Raw genomic sequence first — 21,555 nt, forward strand, 5'->3', positions numbered from 1 at the left:
ATCGTCACAGCAAAATAGGGTAAACACTTAGACTGGAATGTGGACAAAGACAGTAATGGAAACAATAACAATGAAGAAGAAAACAAAAGTTTGTTGGACATATTATTAAGAGTTGTCACGAGACACATAGAAAAAATATAAATTTGGAATTAGAAATAAGTGACGAAAAGAAAACAGGTGTCAGTCAGTACATTTCGTTCCAAAAGAATATTATGACCATATGCTAATTCAAGGGGATACAGCAAATTAATAACTGACCTTTAAATCAAATCAAAAATCACAGACAATCTGACCAAGTAACTAACTTATTTTACGTATCTCCTTATGCAGTTTTTTAAGTGATGTGCCATGTCCAAATGGCTTTAATAAAATGACTAATTTTTAAGACTTTGGTTTATTTAATAGTCATCTATTTATATACATATGTATGTGTGTATGTTGTCTGTATGTAAAATCACTTTTTTTTATCAAATTAAAAAAAGTTCAAATGTAATTCGACATAATTAACCGAATGACTCAGATTCTTTTTTCGATAATCGATTTGTGGAACAGAATAAAAAACATATTAAGAAGAAATCCAGTCATTTCAAAATATGTTTAACATGAAAATATTCTTTATTTAAGAGCGCCAAGTTAAACCTGGCAAACTAAATTCGCATAGAATGATGACCTATCCCTCAGCCACCACCATGCATTCATTCCCCTTTCCCTAGTTTATTTTTACATAGGTATGTAGCTATTTTAAATTCGGAATGAAATTTGTTTTGAACTATTTTTAAATGCACAACAACGTTGAACGCGTAGAAATGTTTTTGTTTTTTTTTTCATTTGAAGTGAATTAGAAGAATGACGACGCATTACTAGACATGTGCTAAAAATAAAAATTAAAAAGTGAATTTTTTGCACAATCATAGCGAGTAGCAGAAATACAGATACACTTTTGAGGTGTTGATGACGATAACTCGATTTAAGGTGAGGATGAAAAGAAATTGTTTTTGCCGTAACAAAATTTAGAAAAAAATGTAAACAAATAAGAAATTGGAAATAAGGTATTGTTTCTTTTTGTATTGACCATAATAAAATTTAGAAACAAATGTAAACAAACTAACGGTACTACTGTCCGTTAGATGTATTTAGAAGGTTTCAGTTATATTTTCCAAACTACATATTTGGTTGTGGTTTGAAATTTTATGTTCTCACTGGAGAGATAACCTCTGTGCAAAATATCGGCTATTTTGGCTTCAAATATGTACCTATGGTCGGAGACATTAAACCCATTGTCTCCCAAAATTCAAACCGATATGATCATAAGTTTTAAATTGTATTTCGAATTATTTAATTTGTAATTCGAATTATTTAATTTGTAATTCGATTCTTGCATTTGTAAATCGATTTTTTTCTTTTGAAATTGGGTTAGGTTTTTATGGAAAGAAAAATTGATCACGCCCACTTTTTTTTAAATATGTTATATCTACAAGAGTGATAATAGGCTGCATATTTTGTTGAATTTCGGGGGGAGCTGGGAACCTCTCTATGTCATATTAAAAAAAATGCTTTAACTTTATAAATAAAATTGAAATGCCGTTCGTTGGTAATTGCATTAGTTGAGAGCTGGACCGATTTGGATAATTTTTTTAAATGTTCCAATGTAGCCCAACTTAGGCGTGTATGGAATGAAAAAACTACTGAACCGATTTTCCTGCAATTTTCCATGAAAATATATATCAATACAACGGGCCACGGGGTGCCACCGTGGTGCAATGGTATGCACACCCGCCTTGCACACATAAGGTCGTGGGTTCGATTCCCCGTCCAGGCAACATCAAATCACTTTTCAACGGTGGCAAAATACCCCTCAGTAATGTTGGCGACATTTCCTGAGTATTTCAGCCATGTAAAACTTCTCTACAAAAGTGGTGTCTTAGACACGCCGTTCGGACTCGGCAATAAACTGTAGGTCCCATATCATTGAGCTAATATGAATCGGGGTGCACTCATTGATATGAGAGAAGTCTCCCTCGTCCCTTATGGGATGTTTGTGGAACAATTATATATTATATATATATATATATTACAACAGGCCAGCAACCCGGACCGGCTAGTAAATTAATATATATAACTTTATGGTCCCACTGTACATATGAATATTTTTTCTATGTGCGAATATACATATGTTCTCTAATATATACTATATATTTGTACCCTAAGACTTTAGGCTAAAGAGGGTAAAATAAACTTTGATACGACCAAAAATGTGCCTCATCGAAATAATGGTTATGTTTGGACGAAAAATGTTTCGGACAATTTGGAGTCGATTTAGCCATGTCTGCCCGTCTGTCTGGCTTGGAGGATCAACCGATTCCAATAAAAATTTTGGCATAATAATTTAGTTTCAGTTGGAAGATAGGCCATATTGGACCACCCAGGGACGTAGTCAGAAATGCATCTCGACACCACTTCTGGGGGCCCAAAGCAAAATTTGATGTTTTGTGAGTAAAACTTACAATAAATGTCAAAAAATTACCACCCCTTCGGGTACCTCCCACACTAAATGATGGAAAAGTGCAATTTAATACCTCCTCTCGAATCCCTTTGATTTTTGTTGTTACAACTTGTATTCGCTGCCCCTATTACGACGGTACAAGTTTTTGTTCAGCGGCAAGTCCATACTTCCTGAGGAAAAGACCGGAAAGCAGCAAAACAGCTTTATGACACTAAGTGTAGTGGCTGGGGCGCACGACAACCCTCGAACGGATCAGCCAAATCGGTTCAAAATTTGTCCTTCGTAATATCTTGTCCAAAATTAGTTTATGTTCGAAGATGAGCCATCATGTACGTCCACTCCTTCAGGTACCCCCCCCCCTAAATTGAACAAATTTCGCTTAAATGGTGCGCACGACTCTCTCTCTCTCGAAGGCAGTAACCAATTTTGTCCATATTTTGCACATTGTAATATTTCTACGAGACATAGATCAGGTTTGAATATGGTTTAAGTGCAGTTTAAGAGCTGCTCTCGAATCCCTCTGACTTTTATTGTAACAATTTGTATTATCTGCCACCATTACGATGGTACAAGTTTTTTCAGGGGCAAGTCCATACTTCCTGATAAAATAGCCCGAAAGGTGTAAAACAAACCCTACTGCACGATGTGCAGTGGTTAGAGCGTACTACTACTTTTTTAATGGTAAGGGTGGTAAAAGAGAAAAGCGTCAAAATTGCTCAAAATTGCTCTGTTATGAACATTTTTACCAGAAAAGTAAAGGAACGGAAAAATGGTATATCTGGCAGCAATGTCAAAAAGAAACATAAAAAATCAATTTTCGTCTTTTATTTCACAGTTTTTAATTTAGTTTTATCAGCTTTCGACTTTTTCTTCTGTTTATCGTCCATTTTCTTTTTCATTGTGAAATAATCGTCAAACAAAAGTCGAAAAATCAGTTCTGCCATTTTTTACCTGCAGAAATTTTGCTGGTAGCCTGTGGTAGAAGAGAAAGCCATTTTCGCTCTCTCTCCACTCTCACTCTCTTAAAAATTGCTTCCAGTTTTGCCACTTTTCGGGGTTAAGGAACGCTTTGCAGGTTAAAAATGGTAACAAATGTGAAAAATGGTAACCTCAGGTAAGTAAAGGAACACAGCTAAAATGTCAAATTAAGAGTAGTTCCGTCAAATGTAGTTAAGTTGTAGCAAGTTCCGTCATGAAATGGAGCTAAAATTCTCAAAATACTGAAAATCAGGAGGTACGCTTAAATGGGGCCTATACCAAGAAGTGGAGCTATATTAAAAATTTTTAGTTTTGTGAATCTCAAATGCCAAATTACGGGTAGTTTCGTCAAACATTGTAGTTGTAACCCTCAAAATACAGAAAATCGGGAGGTACCGTTTTATTGGGGCTATACCTAAACATGGACCTATGTTGCGGGTTTTTTGTTGAGTAGTGTTGAGACCCTGAAGAACCCTAAATGTCAAATTACAGCTAGATCGGTTAAAACTCGTAGCTAAAACCCTCAAAATACCGAAAATCGGGAGGTCCGTTATATGGGAACTTTTTTTTTTTCATTTCATTTATTTCATTTATTATTCATACATTACAATGCCAGTAAGTCTTTCAGACCAAATTTAGCATTACATAGAATACAAAAATTCAGCATATGTACATGACCAAATATAAATCTTTAAGGAAAATTATTTAGATTATACATATTATTGAGAAAAAAAAAATTAAGATAAAAATATCAAAAATATATATATATAAATGTAACATTGGAAAAACTTTGGCTCCCCAGCCAATAAGATATATATGAAAATAAAAATAAAAAAAGACTCATAGTTAAAATGCTGACTCTAAAATTTAATTTCAAGAACCAGATTGACGTCGACGAAGGTACATTAAATAATTTCGTTTAAATGTACCAGGAGAACTGGCGAAACTACGTAGATTGAGAGGAAGATAATTCCACACCCTAGCCACTCTTACGACGAATGATCGTTCACACATTACAGATATAAAACGAGGAAGTCGCACTTGTTGATTGCGTATATACCGAGAAAAAGAGAATTTCTCACAAAGCTTTTCAGGAGCTCCATTTTTTATAATTTTATAGAAAGAAGTCAAAACACGAGTATTAACATACGATTGAAAGGAGACACCCAAAAACTCCATGACATAGTTCGAAACATGATCACGATATCTCAATCCATAAACAAAACGAACTACCATATTAATAATACGCAAAATCTTATCTAAGCATGATTGACTCGTGCCAGATATAACTTCAATACCATAAGTAATAGTGGAGATCAATAAGGCATGCGCAAGCTGTTTCCTTACAAAAAGTGGCAGATAAAAGTTTGTACCACGAAGTTTACGCAATATAGATATCACTTTAGGAAATAAAGTATCAATGTGGGGATTAAAATCAAGTTTGTAGTCAACCCAAATACCCAAACACTTTATTTTATCAACAATTTCAACCACATTACCATTCATACTCATTGTAAACATATGGCTACTCTGCCGAACGGGACCAAATAGTAACGACTTTGTCTTGCTAACGTTAACTACAAAATTATTTTCCTGCATCCAAGAAGCAACTATATTTAAAGTTGAATTAATTGTTGGTGACAAGCTAATAGTATTAGCAGACTGAAAAAATAAATGGATATCATCAGCATATATAAATGGAAGACAGGTATTCATATCAACGGAAACATTGAAATCGTTAATGTACAAAATAAATAGCAGGGGGCCAAGAACTGAACCTTGTGGAACCCCACTACTAACACTACGTACTCTAGACTCAGACCCATTATAATCAACAAATTGAGAGCGACTATTTAAGTAAGAAAAAATAAGTCTGCAAGCAGTATTATTGAAGAAGAAATCCCTACTCAATTTTTGGATAAGGGTCGCATAGTCTACTCTGTCAAAAGCTTTAGACAAATCTAACGAAATCAATACACCACTATTACCAACATCTACTGCTTCCCTAATTGTCTCTGTAAGATGCAATAGGTGCGAAACCGTACTATGCCCACGCCTAAAACCATATTGAAATGGATTTAGTAATTTATGGTTTTCAATAAAATTCAACATTTGCTTTTTCATAAGATGCTCACAAATCTTGGAAAGTGAAGGGAGAATACTTATTGGGCGCATGTTGTCAACAGAGCAACAACCTTTAGTTTTGGGTATGGGTACTACACGGGCAACCTTCCATGCAGTAGGAAATACTGATGTTGTAAATATTGTGTTATAAAAGTGAAGAAATAAATTTGACAGATATGGATATATAATTTTTATAAAAGAAATTGGTATTCCATCAATACCCAAGGACTGAGATTTAATAGCATTCAGCGCATTGAATATATCTTCCTCAAATACACAGTCAAAAGAAAAAAAGGGATGTTCTCCAATATACCCAGACAAGTCTACTCTCTCAGCAATTGGATCAGACGCAGACTGGACAAAAAAATCATTTAGTTCATTAACATCAAATTGACTACCAACACATCCAGCATCATCACCAATTAAACCACCTGCCCGCAACCTACTCCAAATCTGTGAGGAATTTAATCCTCTAAACAACTTAGTGAAGTAATTTCTTCTTTCACGACGAAGGACAGATTTAGCTCTGTTCCTGTATGAACGGAAGATGTCCCAGTTTTCTGGTGTAGGCCGACGCACATACTCCTTGTAGGCTAGATCCCTTAAGGACTTCGATAACAAAATGGATTTGGACTTAAGCCACATATCATTCGAACTTATTTTCTTTTTAATAACAGGTACAAATGAGTGCAGGTTTGATATAATATAATTCAAAACTTCGAGCTGTTCATTGGCATCTGCTATAAAAGAGAAAGAATCGACATTAACAGTCGATAAAAACTGGTGAAAATCATCCCATTTAATTCTATTATAATCACGATATTCAATGAATGAATCACGCTGAGGCAAACAAACTTTCAGTGAACCGAAAATAAGTGCATGATGTGAGATCGATGGGCATTGAACCTGTGCTGAGTATTCCAACAATTCGCTGCGACTTAATAAAGAAAAATCTATTAATGAAGTAGACATGTGTGATACATCGAGATGAGTTGGCAAAGAATTATGCACTACAGATAATCCCAAGCGCGAACATAGCAATCTCATATGCTCAGACCGGTTTAGGTCAAATAGGTTATAATTAAAGTCTCCAACCACGACTATATTCGAATACCTGGCAAAAAGCTCATCATGAAATTCTTCAAAAACATTTACTTGACCATGTGGCAAGTAAACTACTCCGAAAAGGATCACGTCACTGTTAGAAGAAAATTCGACAAAAATTGACTCACAGACACCATATTCCTGGCACCGATATACTACACGAAATTTCAAGTTGTTGGAAATGTACATTCCAACTCCCCCTCCTCGAGAAGTTGGTCGATCGTTCCTTACAAAAGAGTAGCCAGGAATAGATATAGACCTTGAAGCGATATGGTCCTTTAACCATGTTTCTGATAGGCCAAAAATATCGAAACTACTCCCATTAATCAAATCTTTAACCTCTAGAAACTTCAGGTTGTAATTTGACGGGCAGATACTTTGACAGTTCAGATGTGCAAAGGATATGTTATTCTTATACTTTCGAAGAGAATTTTTAAAAAAGTCCGCATTATTAACGATGGGCCCAATGTTTACATTATGTGCCATTGAGAAAAGTGTAAAAAAAAATGCTGGGGAACCAAAAATTTACCATTATAACAATAATGTTGAAAAACATAACATAAATCATGAAAACAGATTCAAAAATATTCATAAAAATGTTCCTGAAAAATTTTAATTTAATGACATACATACATTCATCGAAAAATTCAAATACAAAATCACATAATTATTCATTATTAAAATCTCCAAATATACTTTCGCATTCTCTCACATTAAGTGTTTGACTTGGCTTATCAGAATAAGAAATTTCTACTCTCGGTACATCACCATTTATGAGCTTATATTTTTTTATCTGCTTACGCCGAATCAGCTGACGACAAATATAAACAAGCCTAGCAGCATCAGGAGTAAGGTGATCATTAAGGTAGACCCTCGACAGTAATTCACCTCCAATGACATCATTAACTTTAATTTTGCTCGCACGATGGTAGCTTGCCATAACCAAGTCCCTGGTCAACACAGAGTTGAACTTCACCAGGATAGATTTACCTTTGGCGAAATAGCAACAGTGTTGCAAATCGGACACATTCAGAGCTACATTACAAAGGCTACACAATTTTATAACAGCCTGACTAATATCTTTTAGCCCTTGAGGCAATCCATTAATTATAATATTTGCTCTGTTCAAGCGCCTTTGCAGTACATTATTTTGTCTCTCCATACTATCCAATTTGCTCTGTAGATCACTAACAGTCGAGGAAACTTGTTTACATGCCTCCACATCACCCTTTAACTCACGAACATTTTTGTCAATATCATCAACTTTTCCTTGACATGAACTTAAATCATCTTTCACGTTACGCAGAGCATCAAAAAATTCGTTTCGAAATGAGCTAACAACATCGTCAACAGCTGACTGGACATCATCAACACATTTTTGGATCTGAGTATCTATCTTTTTCTTCATTTCAGCAGCTAGGTTATCGAACCAGGTTTGCATATCACCGTTATTGTTAGTTGTCGATACAATATTCAGCTGCGACGTAGCAGAATTAGGTACATCGTCTTGTGGATCCATAGTCAAAGTGTTGACGACAGCAACAGCGCAGCCACCACTAGCTGACTTGCACACTCTACAAGTGTATGTAAAATTTTTGTTGGCTTTGACTTCAGCCGTAGAACTACCAATGCACTTAGGATGGAAATAATCAGTGCATCCAGAGCAACCGACACTATAAACTCCATTAGAAATTCCAAGAGAACAAATTGGGCATATACTTCTACCACTGTCTTCAGTGCCGGTGGTTTTAGATCTTGTTTTTGTAGCAGGCGCCATATGTAACAAAGAAGAAGATGCAAAATAACGACAAAAAAACTGTTTGTGTGTGTGTGTGGTAAGAATCACAAAACAACAGAAATATCTGTTTCAGCACCAAATAAAAAAACGAAGAAATTGAATGCAATAATTGCTTCACACACAAGAATTATAGTTCAGAGTATCCAAACTGCTTCGCACTTTGAGTTGTCACAATGTTTTTTATGATATTTAACTACTTTCTTGCAATTTAAATAAAATTATCAGGAGCACACAAATTATTTCAGCTGGTCATGTCAGTGTTGCCAGACTGATTTCTTTTGATATTTTATACCAAATGGAACAAAAACATAATTTTAAAATTGCAGTTTACTTATTTAATGCTTTAATCCTATCCACAACGCTTTAGAATCTAAAAAAATGTCAAATTTAATTTCAAACTACAACTAGTTCGGTTAACAATTTTAGGTAAAATTCTCAAAATACCGAAAACCGTTATATGGAGGTTATACCTAAACATGGACCTATGTTGACAGTTTTTGGTTGAGTAGTGTTGTGACCCTGAAGAACCCTAATAGTCAAATTACAGCTAGTTCGGTTAAAAACTGTAGCTAAAACCCTCAAAGTACCGAAAATCGGGAGGTACCGTTATAAAGGGGGCTATACCGAAACATGGACGTATATTGACCGTTTTTGGTGGAGTAGTGTTGTGACCTCTAGGAACCTTTAATGTCAAATTACAGCAAGTTCGGTTAAAACTTGTAGCTAAAATCCTCAAAATAACGAAAATCAGGAGGTTCTGTTATATGGGGGCTATAACAAAACATGTTGACAGTTTTTAGTGGAGTTGTATTGTGACCCCTAAGAACCTTAAATGTCAAATTACAACTAGTTCGGTTTCAAATTGTAAATAAAATACTCAAAATACCGAAAATCGGGAGGTACCGTTATATGGGAGCTATATCAAATAATGGGCCGATATAACCTACCTTCGAACTGGACCTGCTTGTGGAAAAAATACTTGGGTGCAAAAATCTATCGCTCTAGCTCAATTTTTGCGGATGCTAGAGTGATTTCAACAGACGGACATAGCTAGATCGACTCATAATTTTATCCTGAGCAAGAATATATATACCTTATAGAGTCTCAATTGATTATTTCAATGCGTTGCAAACGGAAAAACAAACTTAATATACCCCCATACTATGGTGGAGGGTATAAGAATGGTCCATCATATATCCTTAGGGTACATCAGCCAAAAAAATTCAAAATTTTTGTTTATGTGCAATGAAATTACTGGTGGGCGCGACATCGATATCGATAGGAATGACTCCAAAATAAGATCCACTTCCAAAATGGGTTATGTTGGTCCATTCTTACAAGTACCTGCTCCGCAACACTTTTGAGCATCAATCCAAATATATCGCTGACACTTTTTAACTTGTTTAACCCACTTAAAGCCACTGGTCGTTTAAACGGCACCAAAAATGGTTGCAAAAATTGATTTAAAACTTGGATATTTTCGCACATTTTTGTGGGTTTTTTTTTGCATTTTGTTATAGTATTGTATGTTATCTGTCATTCCGTGCTCATAAAGCTTCACTTGGCCTATGCATTTCCCAGCAATTGGCGCAAGCAATTAAAAAAAATATGCGATAAAAATTTAATCATAATTGTTACATTCATATAAAGTCAGGGATTTGTTAGGAATGTTGTAAGAGTATTTTCTTAATCAAAAACCAAGGGGTTGGCTTGTAAGAATACACCTATGTATATTACCCTTCCAAGTTTTCGGGACTTTAAAAAGAATTCCCTGTTGCAGGAAAACTACATGTTTTAGAGAAAAAAAGTTATTTTTTAAAAAATGTTAAAAAAGGTCTCAAAAATATCATAAAACATTTCAATTTTTCTCGCAAAAAAAAAAAACCTTGGCGCTAAGTGGGTTAATTAGAAAGAAAATTAATTAAAGAAAAATTTTCATTCCAAATTTTTAGTCATTACTGACTAAATTTATTCAGGAAATTCCTTTTGATGAATGACCCTGAACCAGAGCTGAAGAGTAACGAGAATACAGATGAATTCACGATACGTAATAGTTATCGTTCTAGGTATTTCATCTTTAGTTTATTTGTTAGTATCATCTATCATATTTATTATCAAAGAGCTATCTGTAGTATCCACAGAACTCATTCTGTACAACCACTTATCAGGGTGTATGCAAATACACTTTATTTCAAGATGATGATATGACTTTGTTTGTCTTTAGTTTTCAATAAAGAGAAATAACAATACATGGCGTTTATAAAAGGAATAAAAAGAAGAATACGTAGAAAACAACAAATAATGGAAAATTACTCATTCATTACTATTCTCAACTTACTATTTATTACTACTACGACTACAACTATTCAACTGACTAACTGACTGGCTTGGCTGTCTGAATAGTTGACGACTACTTGCTGGCTGTCTAATTGAATATAAATCACTGAGTTATTTTTTGTAATGCTTTTTCAATGGATATAAATTGAATGTTTTACTTGATGTTATAGCGCGGCGGCTTGTTATTGCTCTTGTTGCGCTCAGCATCTACACAGCTCAGTAGTATGACGCATTGCATTTTGTTTACAATATCACAATTTCTTTTTCATTAAAATATTCAGTTTTTATGTATGTGTTTTGTTGTATCCATCCATAAGCCATTGGGGTTAAAGTATCACATCCCTTTAATATTCTTTTAAATAAAAGTATATTAAGTAATTAAATCGATTACAAGAGACATAATAATGTCATTATTATCAATGAATTCGTCAATAACAATTTAACTGTTTCATGTTTTGGGTTAAAAAAAGGTCTTGCCACATCGAATTTATATATTAATTGGAAACATACGCCATTTCTGTTTATGGCGTACTCCGTTTTCCATATTCAGAATCATGGATAAAAAAAAATCAAAAAAATCCATTTTAACTATTTAAAGATGCAAATCGCTTCTAAACATTTCAAATTTTTCGAAACTCAACTTGTCTAGCCATTTTCCGCGGTTTTTAAGGGGAAAAAGGCTTACAAATATGACTAATTATACCCTCAGCCTTTAGGCTAAGGAGGGTATATACACTTTGATACGATGAAAATGTGCCTCATCGAAATATTGGTTTTAGACCCCAAGTATGTTTGGACGAAATGTGTTTCAGACAATTTGGAGTCGATCTAGCCATGTCCGTCCGTCTGTCTGTCTGTCCTGCTGGCTGGAGCGCACGATAACTCTCGAACGGATGAACCTATTCGGTTCAAATTTTGGCTTTCGTAATATTTTGCCCAAACTTAGTTTAAGTTCGAAGATGAGCTACATCGGTTCACTCCTTCCGGTACTTCCCCACAAAAGTTCGAAAATGTTCGGAAAGTTTGTGCGCACGATAACTCTTGAAGGGAGAGACCGATTTGGTCCATACTTTGTATGGCGTAAACTTTCTACCAGAGTAATATGAGGTCCCAATATGGTCTCAATAGGTTCACTCTTTCGGGTACCTCCCACACAACATTTCGGAAAAGTTCGGTTTATGACCTGGTCTCGAATCGCTTTAGTGCCCTCTATACGACGGTGCACGTTTCATCTGGAGGAAGTCCATATTTCCTGAGAAAATAGCCTGAAAGGTGCAAAAAACCCCTACGACACCGTATATAATGGTTTGAGCGCAAATAACTCTCGAACGGATCTGCCGATTCAGTCCAACTTTTGGCTTTCGTAATATTTTGTCCAAACATAGTTTATGTTCGAAGATAATCTAAATCGGTCCATTTCTTCAGGTACCTCCCCCACAAAAGTTCAAAAATGTTCGGAAAAATTGTGCGCACGATAACTCTTGAAGAGAGTGAACGATTTGGTCCATACTTTACACATCTTAATACAACTACCAGATATAGATCAAGTTTAAATATGAACTATATTAGTCCACTCCCTAGGGTACCTCCCCCACAAAATTTCGGATAGGTTCACTTTAAGACCTGCTCTCGAGACACTTTGATTTCTGTTGAAGCAACTTGCATTCGCTACCTCAATTACGACGATAAATGTTTTTTTTTTCAGGGGCAAGTCCGTACTTCTTGAGGAAACAGGCCGAAATGTGTAAAAACCCCTATGTGTAGTCGCTGGAGAGCACGAAAACTTCTTCTTCTCCTTACGGTACATCCCCCACAAAAGTTCAACATTCGTGTCGAAATGCAGTTTAGGGTCTCTTCGAATATGCTTTGGAAATGAATGCCGATGATCATTGTGGTCCTGCTGTTTCCAGTCATATTATGTTTTCCGTGGACAAGTCCATGCTTCCTGACATACTGGTCCAAAAGTTATAAGATGATCCACTGAAATAACTAGTGTGACCAATATATATCAAAAAGATATGACTCTCAAAATCAGATCCACTTCCTATGTCGTCTATTCATTTAAGTAGCCCCTCCGCAAAACTTTAATCCTAATCCACTTTGTCGTCGGCAAGTTCAAAGGTACAAAATGGCCACAAAATTCTAAAAAGACCCGAAATACATTCGATCTGTCCGTAGATTAATATTTCAATTCACATAGGCTGAGGGTATATTTCTGTCGGGAAAGCCGACTGATTCTTTTTTACTTGTTTTGGAGAAAAATTTATTTTAAAATGAGAAAAAATGGTTATGTTATGGGCGAGTTTCTGAAACAAAGGACTATTATTCACGCCTTAACTCAAGTTGAATGATTTAGTAAATCTCCTAAGCTGCGTTTTCCTACTCAAAACAATTCCTCTAATTTGCAAGGGTTGCCAAATATTTTAGGTATAATATTGATCAAAATGAAAATATTTAATACAAATGTATTGATTTCTTTAAAGTTTTAGTTACTTTCCAAGCATATGCAAGAATCGCCACTAGTACCAAAATAAAGCCAAGGTTATGTAGATTTCAAAACTGTTTAGACTTTTTGCGGAAATTTGCCGTTTTAGCAGTTATGATCAAACGATTAGCCCGGTTTTTATGTGCTGAGTTTATATATTTTTGCAATATTTTTAAGTAATTTTATTATACTTTCTTATAGTATGTTTATGTATAACCGGATTTAACAAACCCACTGGGTTTCAAATGTCAATTCCATTGCTTATATTTCAAATAAATCCTTATAAAGAAAGTTAACCCTGCAAAAATATAAACATGGCCTAACAGTTATTTTCCGTATGTTTTTTGTATAATTGGGCTTTGGGACACCCTAATGTTGCAACACACCAAAACGTGATAATTTTCCACTCACTGAGAAACAAAAAATACGTTATTACAGGTAATTCTGAAGAAAAAGGCGATTAAATCTTATAAAGTACCGAAAAATGGATGTTAACCCTATATGAATGGACCGATATCACATTTCTTTATAAGGTGGTTTCCAAAACTCCGAGTTTATTTTCAAAACCCATTGAGATTGAAATAAATCGAGATTTAAAATCATATGGGAGTATACTAAATCATGGACCAATACTGACAATTTTTCGCGGAGAGGTTTACTATGCAATAAGAACTCCTGGTACCGGATTACATCAAATTCAATGGAACAATGTGTTGGTAACAGTAAAATACTTCAATTCAGAATGATTTGTTACATGGAGATCACGCGAAAATTTGGATCTAGGCCTACAATATTTTTGTGAGAGTGTTTATAGGTCACTATGTGCAGTGGTGGCACTTACATGGGAAGGTGTGATAAAAATACTTCCAGATAATATATCGAACATAGTGACCTATAAACACTCGAATAAAATATTATCACGTTTTGGTGGGGTGTTTAGGGTGCTCCAAACCAGAAAAAATATTTATTAAAGGGTATACCCCTCTTTTATTTTTCTTTCGGCTCTTTTTCACTTCGGCTCCAAGTTACCATGACAAAAGAAATCAAGAATAGGGAAAAACATTATATTAAACATATATGTAAGAAAGGATAATAAAATTACATAAAAGTATTCCAAAAAATATAAAAAATAACACAACACATAAAACCGGGCTAAACTGTTGATCATAATTGCTAAAGCTGCAAATTTCCGCAAAAAGTCTAAACAGTTTTTAAATCTACAGACCCTTGGCTTTATTTTGGTACTAGTGGCAATTCTGCATATGCTTGGAAAGTAACTAAAACTTTAAGGAAATCCATACATTTATATTAAATATTTTCATTTTTGATCAATATTGTACCTAAAATATTTGGTAACCCTTGAGTAATTGTTATAAGTAGGAAAACGAAGCTTAGGAAATTTACTAAATCATTAAACTCTAGTTAAGGCTTGAGTTGTTTCAGCAACTCGCTCATAATATAACAACTTTTCCAAATTTTAAAATAATTTTTTTTTCTCCAAGATTAGTCATTTTTGTAAGCCTTTTCCCCTTAAGAACCACGAAAAATGGCAATACAAGTTGAGTTTCGAAAAATTTGAAAAGTTTAGAAGCGATTTGCATCTTTAACACGTTCGCGGACGCAAAAAAGCTCAGAGAGGTGCAAAAAACGACACACGATTTTTTTCGAAAATAGTTTTTGTGAATTTATTAATTAATTATTAATATTATTTTAATTTTTTATTTATTATATTATGGATATACTCGTATATGAAATTAGTCGTATTATGTACATTAATCACAAAAACATGCGATTGTATACAAGTAAATGACTAAAGATTGACTTTGCATGATAATGATATAGCATTCACGTCATCCTACGTCACCATGAAAATGAATGCTGTAGCATTCACGTCCGCGAACGTTTTAAATTGTTAAAATGGTGACATGAATTTTTTATTTTTGTCGTTGGGCGCATCCACTGTGCACTGTGCAATGTGAACATAATTTAACAGCAAAGGGAACATTAATTGGGCTTGAAAACGATAAGCAGGAATGCAATTATAAAACCTAATTCTAATTTTTGAATATATTGTTATACCCTACACCATTATGTGGTGGTGATTTTTTGCTCTAAAATCATAAAAATATTAACCTTTTTGACCGGTTTTTGTTGTTTTCTAATTTTTTTATAGTAGTTTAGCAAATTTTCTTTACAATCACAAATATTATTGATATTTGCAATATATTGGAGGCCTTAATAGGGCATTATCTTTGATTCTGGGCCCATAGGGGGTTTCAACCCCATTAACTTGGCAAGGGAAGTTTAAAAGCCTGGGTACATAAGCTGCTTCTCCTGGCTGCCTTGCTTTCCTGCTTCATTTCCGACATAATAAAAATAAAAGAATAAAGAAGGCCGAGCAAATTTCGAACTGGGTTTCCCTTTTCTTTTTTATTCTTCTATCAGAAGTAAGCAAGGTAAGCAGGCAAGGCAGCTGTCTCGACGAGCTGAGTCGATCTGGCTATGTGTGTGTCCGTTCGTCCGTCTAAACTTCGTAATCACGCTACAGGTCGCAATTTTAATCCGATCGTCACCAAATTGGTGTTGATGAAGGTCCCGGAGGGGAAGAAGCCTATTGATTTTGGTGATGGTCGGATAATAGTCAGGGGTCGGAATGGGCAAAAAACTTATTTGAAGAAAAAGTCAACATTTTATTTCAAAGCGCATATCTCCGCTTCTATATGGGGTATACGAGGGCGGTTCGGAAACTTCTTAGCCTATCAATGAAAGAGAATAGTTAGTTTTTCAAAAATATTTTTATTTTTCAATATAATCTCCTGAAACTTCAATACACTTAGCCCAACGCTTTTCTAGCAATTCTATCCCTTGATTAAAATAGTTTTCCTCAAGGTCTTCAAAATAGTGGTTTACAACTGTAATTGCATCTTCATTTGAGGTAAAACGCTTGCCAGCAAGGATTTTTTTTAGATTTGGGAACAAGTAAAAGTCACTGGGAGCTAAATCAGGAGAATAAGGTGAGTGGTCAAGCAACTCGTACTTTAATTCGTTGATTTTAGCCATTGTTAAAACACTCTTGTGCGCTGGTGCGTTGTCTTGATGAAAAATTATTTTTTTGTGTTGTAAGCCAGGACGTTTTTCTCGAATTTGTACATTTAATTGATCCAAAAGGTTGCAATAGTACTCTGAATTTATTGTTTTACCCTTTTGCAGATGGTCAATCAATAAAATACCTTTAAAGTCCCTTACCAGCCGATTGAATTGTTTCTGACTTCTTTGGGGCACTTCCTCCAGCTTCAGTCCATCGTTTGGATTGTTCTTTTGTCTCTGGAGTATAGTGGTGGATCTCATCAACAGTTATGAAACGACGCTTAAAATCCATTTTATTTCGCTTAAAACGATCCAAACAAGCTTGAGAAATGTTCATTCTTATGCGTTTTTGATCGACTGTTAACAAATGCGGCACCCATCTTGCAAAAGCTTTTTCATTTGTAGTTCTTCATGCAAAATTAAATGGACTCGATCATTTGAGATGCCAATGATATTAGCAATTTCACGCACTTTTATTCGTCGATCATTTAATACCATATCATGCACTTTGGCTACAATTTCTGTTGTTGTTGCTGTTTTTGGACGTCCACTACGTTGTTCATCTTCAATGCTTGTACGACCACGTTTAAATTCAGCAATCCAATTTTTTACTGTTGCATATGAAGGAGCACTTTCACCTAACACATTCACCATATCATTATGAATTTCTTGTCCCGATAAACCTTTTTTATGTAAATATTTAATGACAGCACGCATTTCTAATTTTTCCATTGTAAAAAAATTGCGGATGCGTCTTTTTGAACTCCTGTTTCTATATGAAGGAGTTGCCAGATCGAAACAAAATTTAACATGTGTTCATAACAGAGATGGAAGTTTCCAAAACACTTAACTTTTTTCTGTTTATACCGCGCTTTTTGTGCTAGGCTAAGAAGTTTCCGAACTGCCCTCGTATATCAAAAGCAAAACCTGCTAATGAAAGTAGAATATGTCACCTTTGCAACGATGTAACGTAGATATCGCAATAGTCGCTAATAAAACTCAAATTTTCATTTTTGCGATTTTAATAATAATGACGAATATAACAGCTTTGGTTTGGTCCAAAAACAAAGTCTGACTATGAAAGTGGAAAATCCCATCTTTACAATGATGTAAAGAATAGAGTTGTGCAAATTGAACTATATTGAACTACCTAGTTCACAATCTAGTTCAATGGACACCGGTCGTTTCTTTGAACAAAATGCGTATACTTATTATTTCGCGTTAGTTTGTATGATGTTACTCATACGTTTTTGAACTAAGACAGTGAACTAGGTCGTTAAATTGCCCAACTCTAGTAAAGAAGGTTGGCGTAGGTGGCCAAATGACGGAGATATCGCTATAGTCGGTAATACATCCCATTTTTTTTGTAATCTCATTTTTGATTGTATCGTCACGAAATATTGGGTGTTAATGGGGTCCCACAGAGGAAAAACCTATTGATTTTGGTAATGGTCGGATATTATTAAGGGGTCCGATTGTGAAAAAAAAAACTTATTTGGAAAAAGGCCAACGTTTTATTTCAAAGCGAATATCTCCCTTCTGTAAGAGGTATATCGAAAGCAAAACGTGGCAAGGAAAGTAGAAAATATCACCTTTACACCGATGTGAAGTAGGTTGTCATAGGTGGTCAAACAACAGAGATATGGCAATAGTTGGTAATGCATCCCTTTTTCCATTTTTGTGCAATCACACTAAAGATAACGAAATTTTGGGGATCGATGAGGGTCTCACAGCAATAACTACCAAAACAGTATCCACTTCCAAAATGGTATCCACTTTCAAATTGTTTTCAAAACTTCTTCTGCGAAGTAATCTAAGCCATATATCGGAAATAAGAGCCCCAACTAATTCTTGGAAGTTCCTATTAACATTATTTTCAATGTTTCCCCGACGTTTTTAGCCACAATGTGCGATGGCCTCAAGGGGTTAACGCAAGGATGCACTGTTTTTGCCAATATTCGGTTGTTTAATTTTTTTATTATACGGCAAGCAAACTAACGGTTGAAATTAATCTACTTTTCTAATGAATATTTTCAAATTTAAATTTGTATGTGAGGGAAAAAATTGTGATTTGATGGTATTATGATATTTTCCCCAGACCATGGGAAAAGTGGTAGAAAGTGGCAACCCTGTTAGGATAACAAATGTAAATTCTTTCTAAAATGACACTACCATGTCCCAAAAGACAAATTTAAGTCAAAAGTACAGCTAATAGAAAGAAACAACATAACAATTTTTAATAATATTCTATTGTTGCTTTTGTTTTGCAATCCCCATTCTCGAGTCAATATTGTTGTTGTTATCCTATCCATCTACAAAGTGTAGAAATAACTTATTGAAAGCTCTCTGTGCATAACTAAGAACAACTGGGTACAAAATATTACATTTAAAAAAAAATGTAACGGATCCAAAAATTGATTTAATTCATAATCCTCGATTTGTTGCTTTTGATATACACAACACTATACATTTTGATACGGCCAAAACTGTGCATCATTTTTTAAGACCCCATGTATGTTGGACGAAATCCGTTTCAGACAATTTGGAATTGATTTTGCCCTGTCCGCCCTGTTACGATCACAATTTTCTTCGGGGGCTAGTCCATACTTCCTGAGATAATTGCCCTGCGGAGCCAACTAAACTGGGAAGTAGAAACCGATTTGGCACAAAACGTTATACATCGTATTATTTCTTACAGACTCGGAGTATGTCCGAATATTGGCAGCATTGGACCACTCTTTCGAATACCTCCCACACAAAGTTTGAAAAGAGTGCAGTTTAAGGAGTCGTCTGGGATCGTTTTTTTTTTTTTGGGTCAAGTACATACTTTATGATAAATTGACCCAAAAGCTCAAAAACCCCTAAGACATCAGAAGTATTGGCTTTACTTCTTTTCTTTAGGTCCGGGGTAAGGGTATATCTCTGTCGGGACAACTGACTGATACTTTCATATTTGTTTCTGAAAACTATATAATCACAAACTCAACATCTTTGTATTAGAAAGCTCGATGAGAAAAGATGGTCATGTTTAATCCTATAAATAATAACCGAATATTGCCTATAACCACAATTACAGAGAAAATTGATTTGAGAACTCATATTAAAACTGAGCTCCTCGATATTAGAGCAAACAAATTAGCTCTATTTAGACATAACCATTACAATCATGTCAATCCTAAATGTATCAAGCCCATTTTTTCCACATATGTGGACAAAAAGAAGATAAGATTACTCTCCAGACTACGTATGGGACATACTATATCCACGCATCAACATCTTATTAACAAGGACATTAACAATACTTGCCCGAAGTGCGGAAGTATCTGTACAGTAGAGCACATCTTACAGAATTGCAACCAACTTTCCCATCATTACCACACATATCTTAACAACCGAGGACTGGATATCCTGAAATCTCCAACACCTTCCAACATTGAAGCAATTTATAATTTCATATTACCCACATGTAAAGACTCATTTAGTGCAAAATTTCAGCAGCACATCTCGATCACTTTGGAACTTACCAAGGTCAGTGACAACATATCATATGGAGATACATATTACATATATAAAATTCATATTCAAAGAAGTTTGCAAACCAACTACTACTAAAACTGTGTCACAGTGGAAAAAAGTACCGATTTAGCGAGCCAAAAGTACAAATCTATGTTTTATTGCATTTTTGTCCATAAATTCGATATGAAAAGCTATAAATTGACAATTTTTTTCATTTATTAATATATTTGGTAAATTTGTATTTTTACCGTAGAATGGTACCTATCGATTTTCGGTATTTTAAAGATTTCTACCACATTATCCAACCGAAACGGCAAGGATTTCGCATGTAGTCTCCGTGGGGGTTATGCATACACTCCTATAAACATTTTCGGTATAGGACCACGTTTTCATATAGCCCCCATAGACCGGTACCACCGATTTCGGTAATTTTGGAGGTTTTAGCCATATTATCCAACCGATATAGCTGAAAGTTGACATTTAGTCTTCGTTGGTGGTATAAAATATTCCGCATTGCATTGATATGGCCCCCATAGAAAGGTACCGCTCTAATTTCAGCATTTTTAAAAATAGTGATAAAATAAAATGTTGCAGTTTGTTGCAGCTAAAATTTTACAAATTAGTTAAGAACTATGTGTACTAAAAATAAAATAAAAAATCAACGCGCCATCCCGCGACACTCCTTAGTAATAGCTTTAACAAAGTGCTCAATTTGGAAAAAAAAATCGGATGTCACATGTTTTAAGTGTAAAATCCGAGTTGCAATAAATAACATTTTATATTCAACATTTTTTAAATCACCTGCTTCACAAAATGTTAAATTCAATAAAGCTTTAAAATTACTTTATAGGAAGAGTGCATCCGACGATCACAAATTTACAACTAAACTATATTATGAAAACTAGTTCAAAAAATGTCAACCAAAAACGGACCGTTATTTCGCTTAGACTGATGCAAAACAAATTATTTTAAATGCCGTTGCATTCTGTGGACACCTTAGATTAATACTGCAACAATCATTTTTAAATTGGCGTATGTGATTTTTTTGACATTTGGCGCGCTAGATCGGTATTTTTTTCCACTGTGTGTGTGTGCCTTCACTATGTAAACATAAGCGAACAATAAAAACAAAACAAATACAATTTATATTGTTGTTTTAACCAAATTTAGATAGTAGCCATAATTTGATACCACTTTTTGGTATATAAACAATATTAGACCATAAAAAGACGTATAGAAAGAAGCGTTAAACCAAAAACAAAGTTTATTCAAATGATGACGATAAAGAAGAGGAAAATGAAATTCGTAACAAAAACCTACGTACTAGATATTTTATAACTTAAAAATAGGGGGGACAATAATATCAACGAATATAACAATAAAAGAGGAATCCAAAAAGTAACGCAACTTTTTAGAAATAAGTCATTTTTCTCGCACAAATCTCAGTCACACATCTTATGAAACAATATTCCATCTTTATGATTATTTACACATGGATATGTATGTGTGTAGTAAAATGGTGGGTTAAGATACTCATCAGATTCGAAAAAAAGGTTTGAAATAGGGAGAATGTGCTTGTTTGGTTTTAGTTAAAACAAAGCAAAATAATCAGTGTTCAAAGTT

General features: G+C 34.6%; 1 protein-coding gene across 3 annotated transcripts in view; it reads right to left on the minus strand.

Moving 5' to 3' along the window:
- LOC141403873 (probable protein phosphatase 2C T23F11.1) overlaps positions 1–21,555 on the minus strand; it is a 54,312-nt gene that overhangs the window by 14,622 nt on the left and 18,135 nt on the right. The window contains exon 1 of one of the 3 annotated variants that reach the window (XM_073986927.1): positions 10,846–11,057. The exons of the other annotated variants lie outside the window; for them this stretch is intronic. The gene's annotated coding sequence lies outside the window, so the exon portion shown is untranslated. Of the gene's footprint in view, positions 1–10,845; positions 11,058–21,555 lie in introns of those variants that run through there. 3 annotated transcript variants of the gene reach the window in all.

Source organism: Musca autumnalis, unplaced genomic scaffold, assembly GCF_047663935.1.
Source record: "Musca autumnalis isolate F117 unplaced genomic scaffold, ASM4766393v1 scaffold_4, whole genome shotgun sequence".
Lineage (NCBI taxonomy): Eukaryota > Metazoa > Arthropoda > Insecta > Diptera > Muscidae > Musca > Musca autumnalis.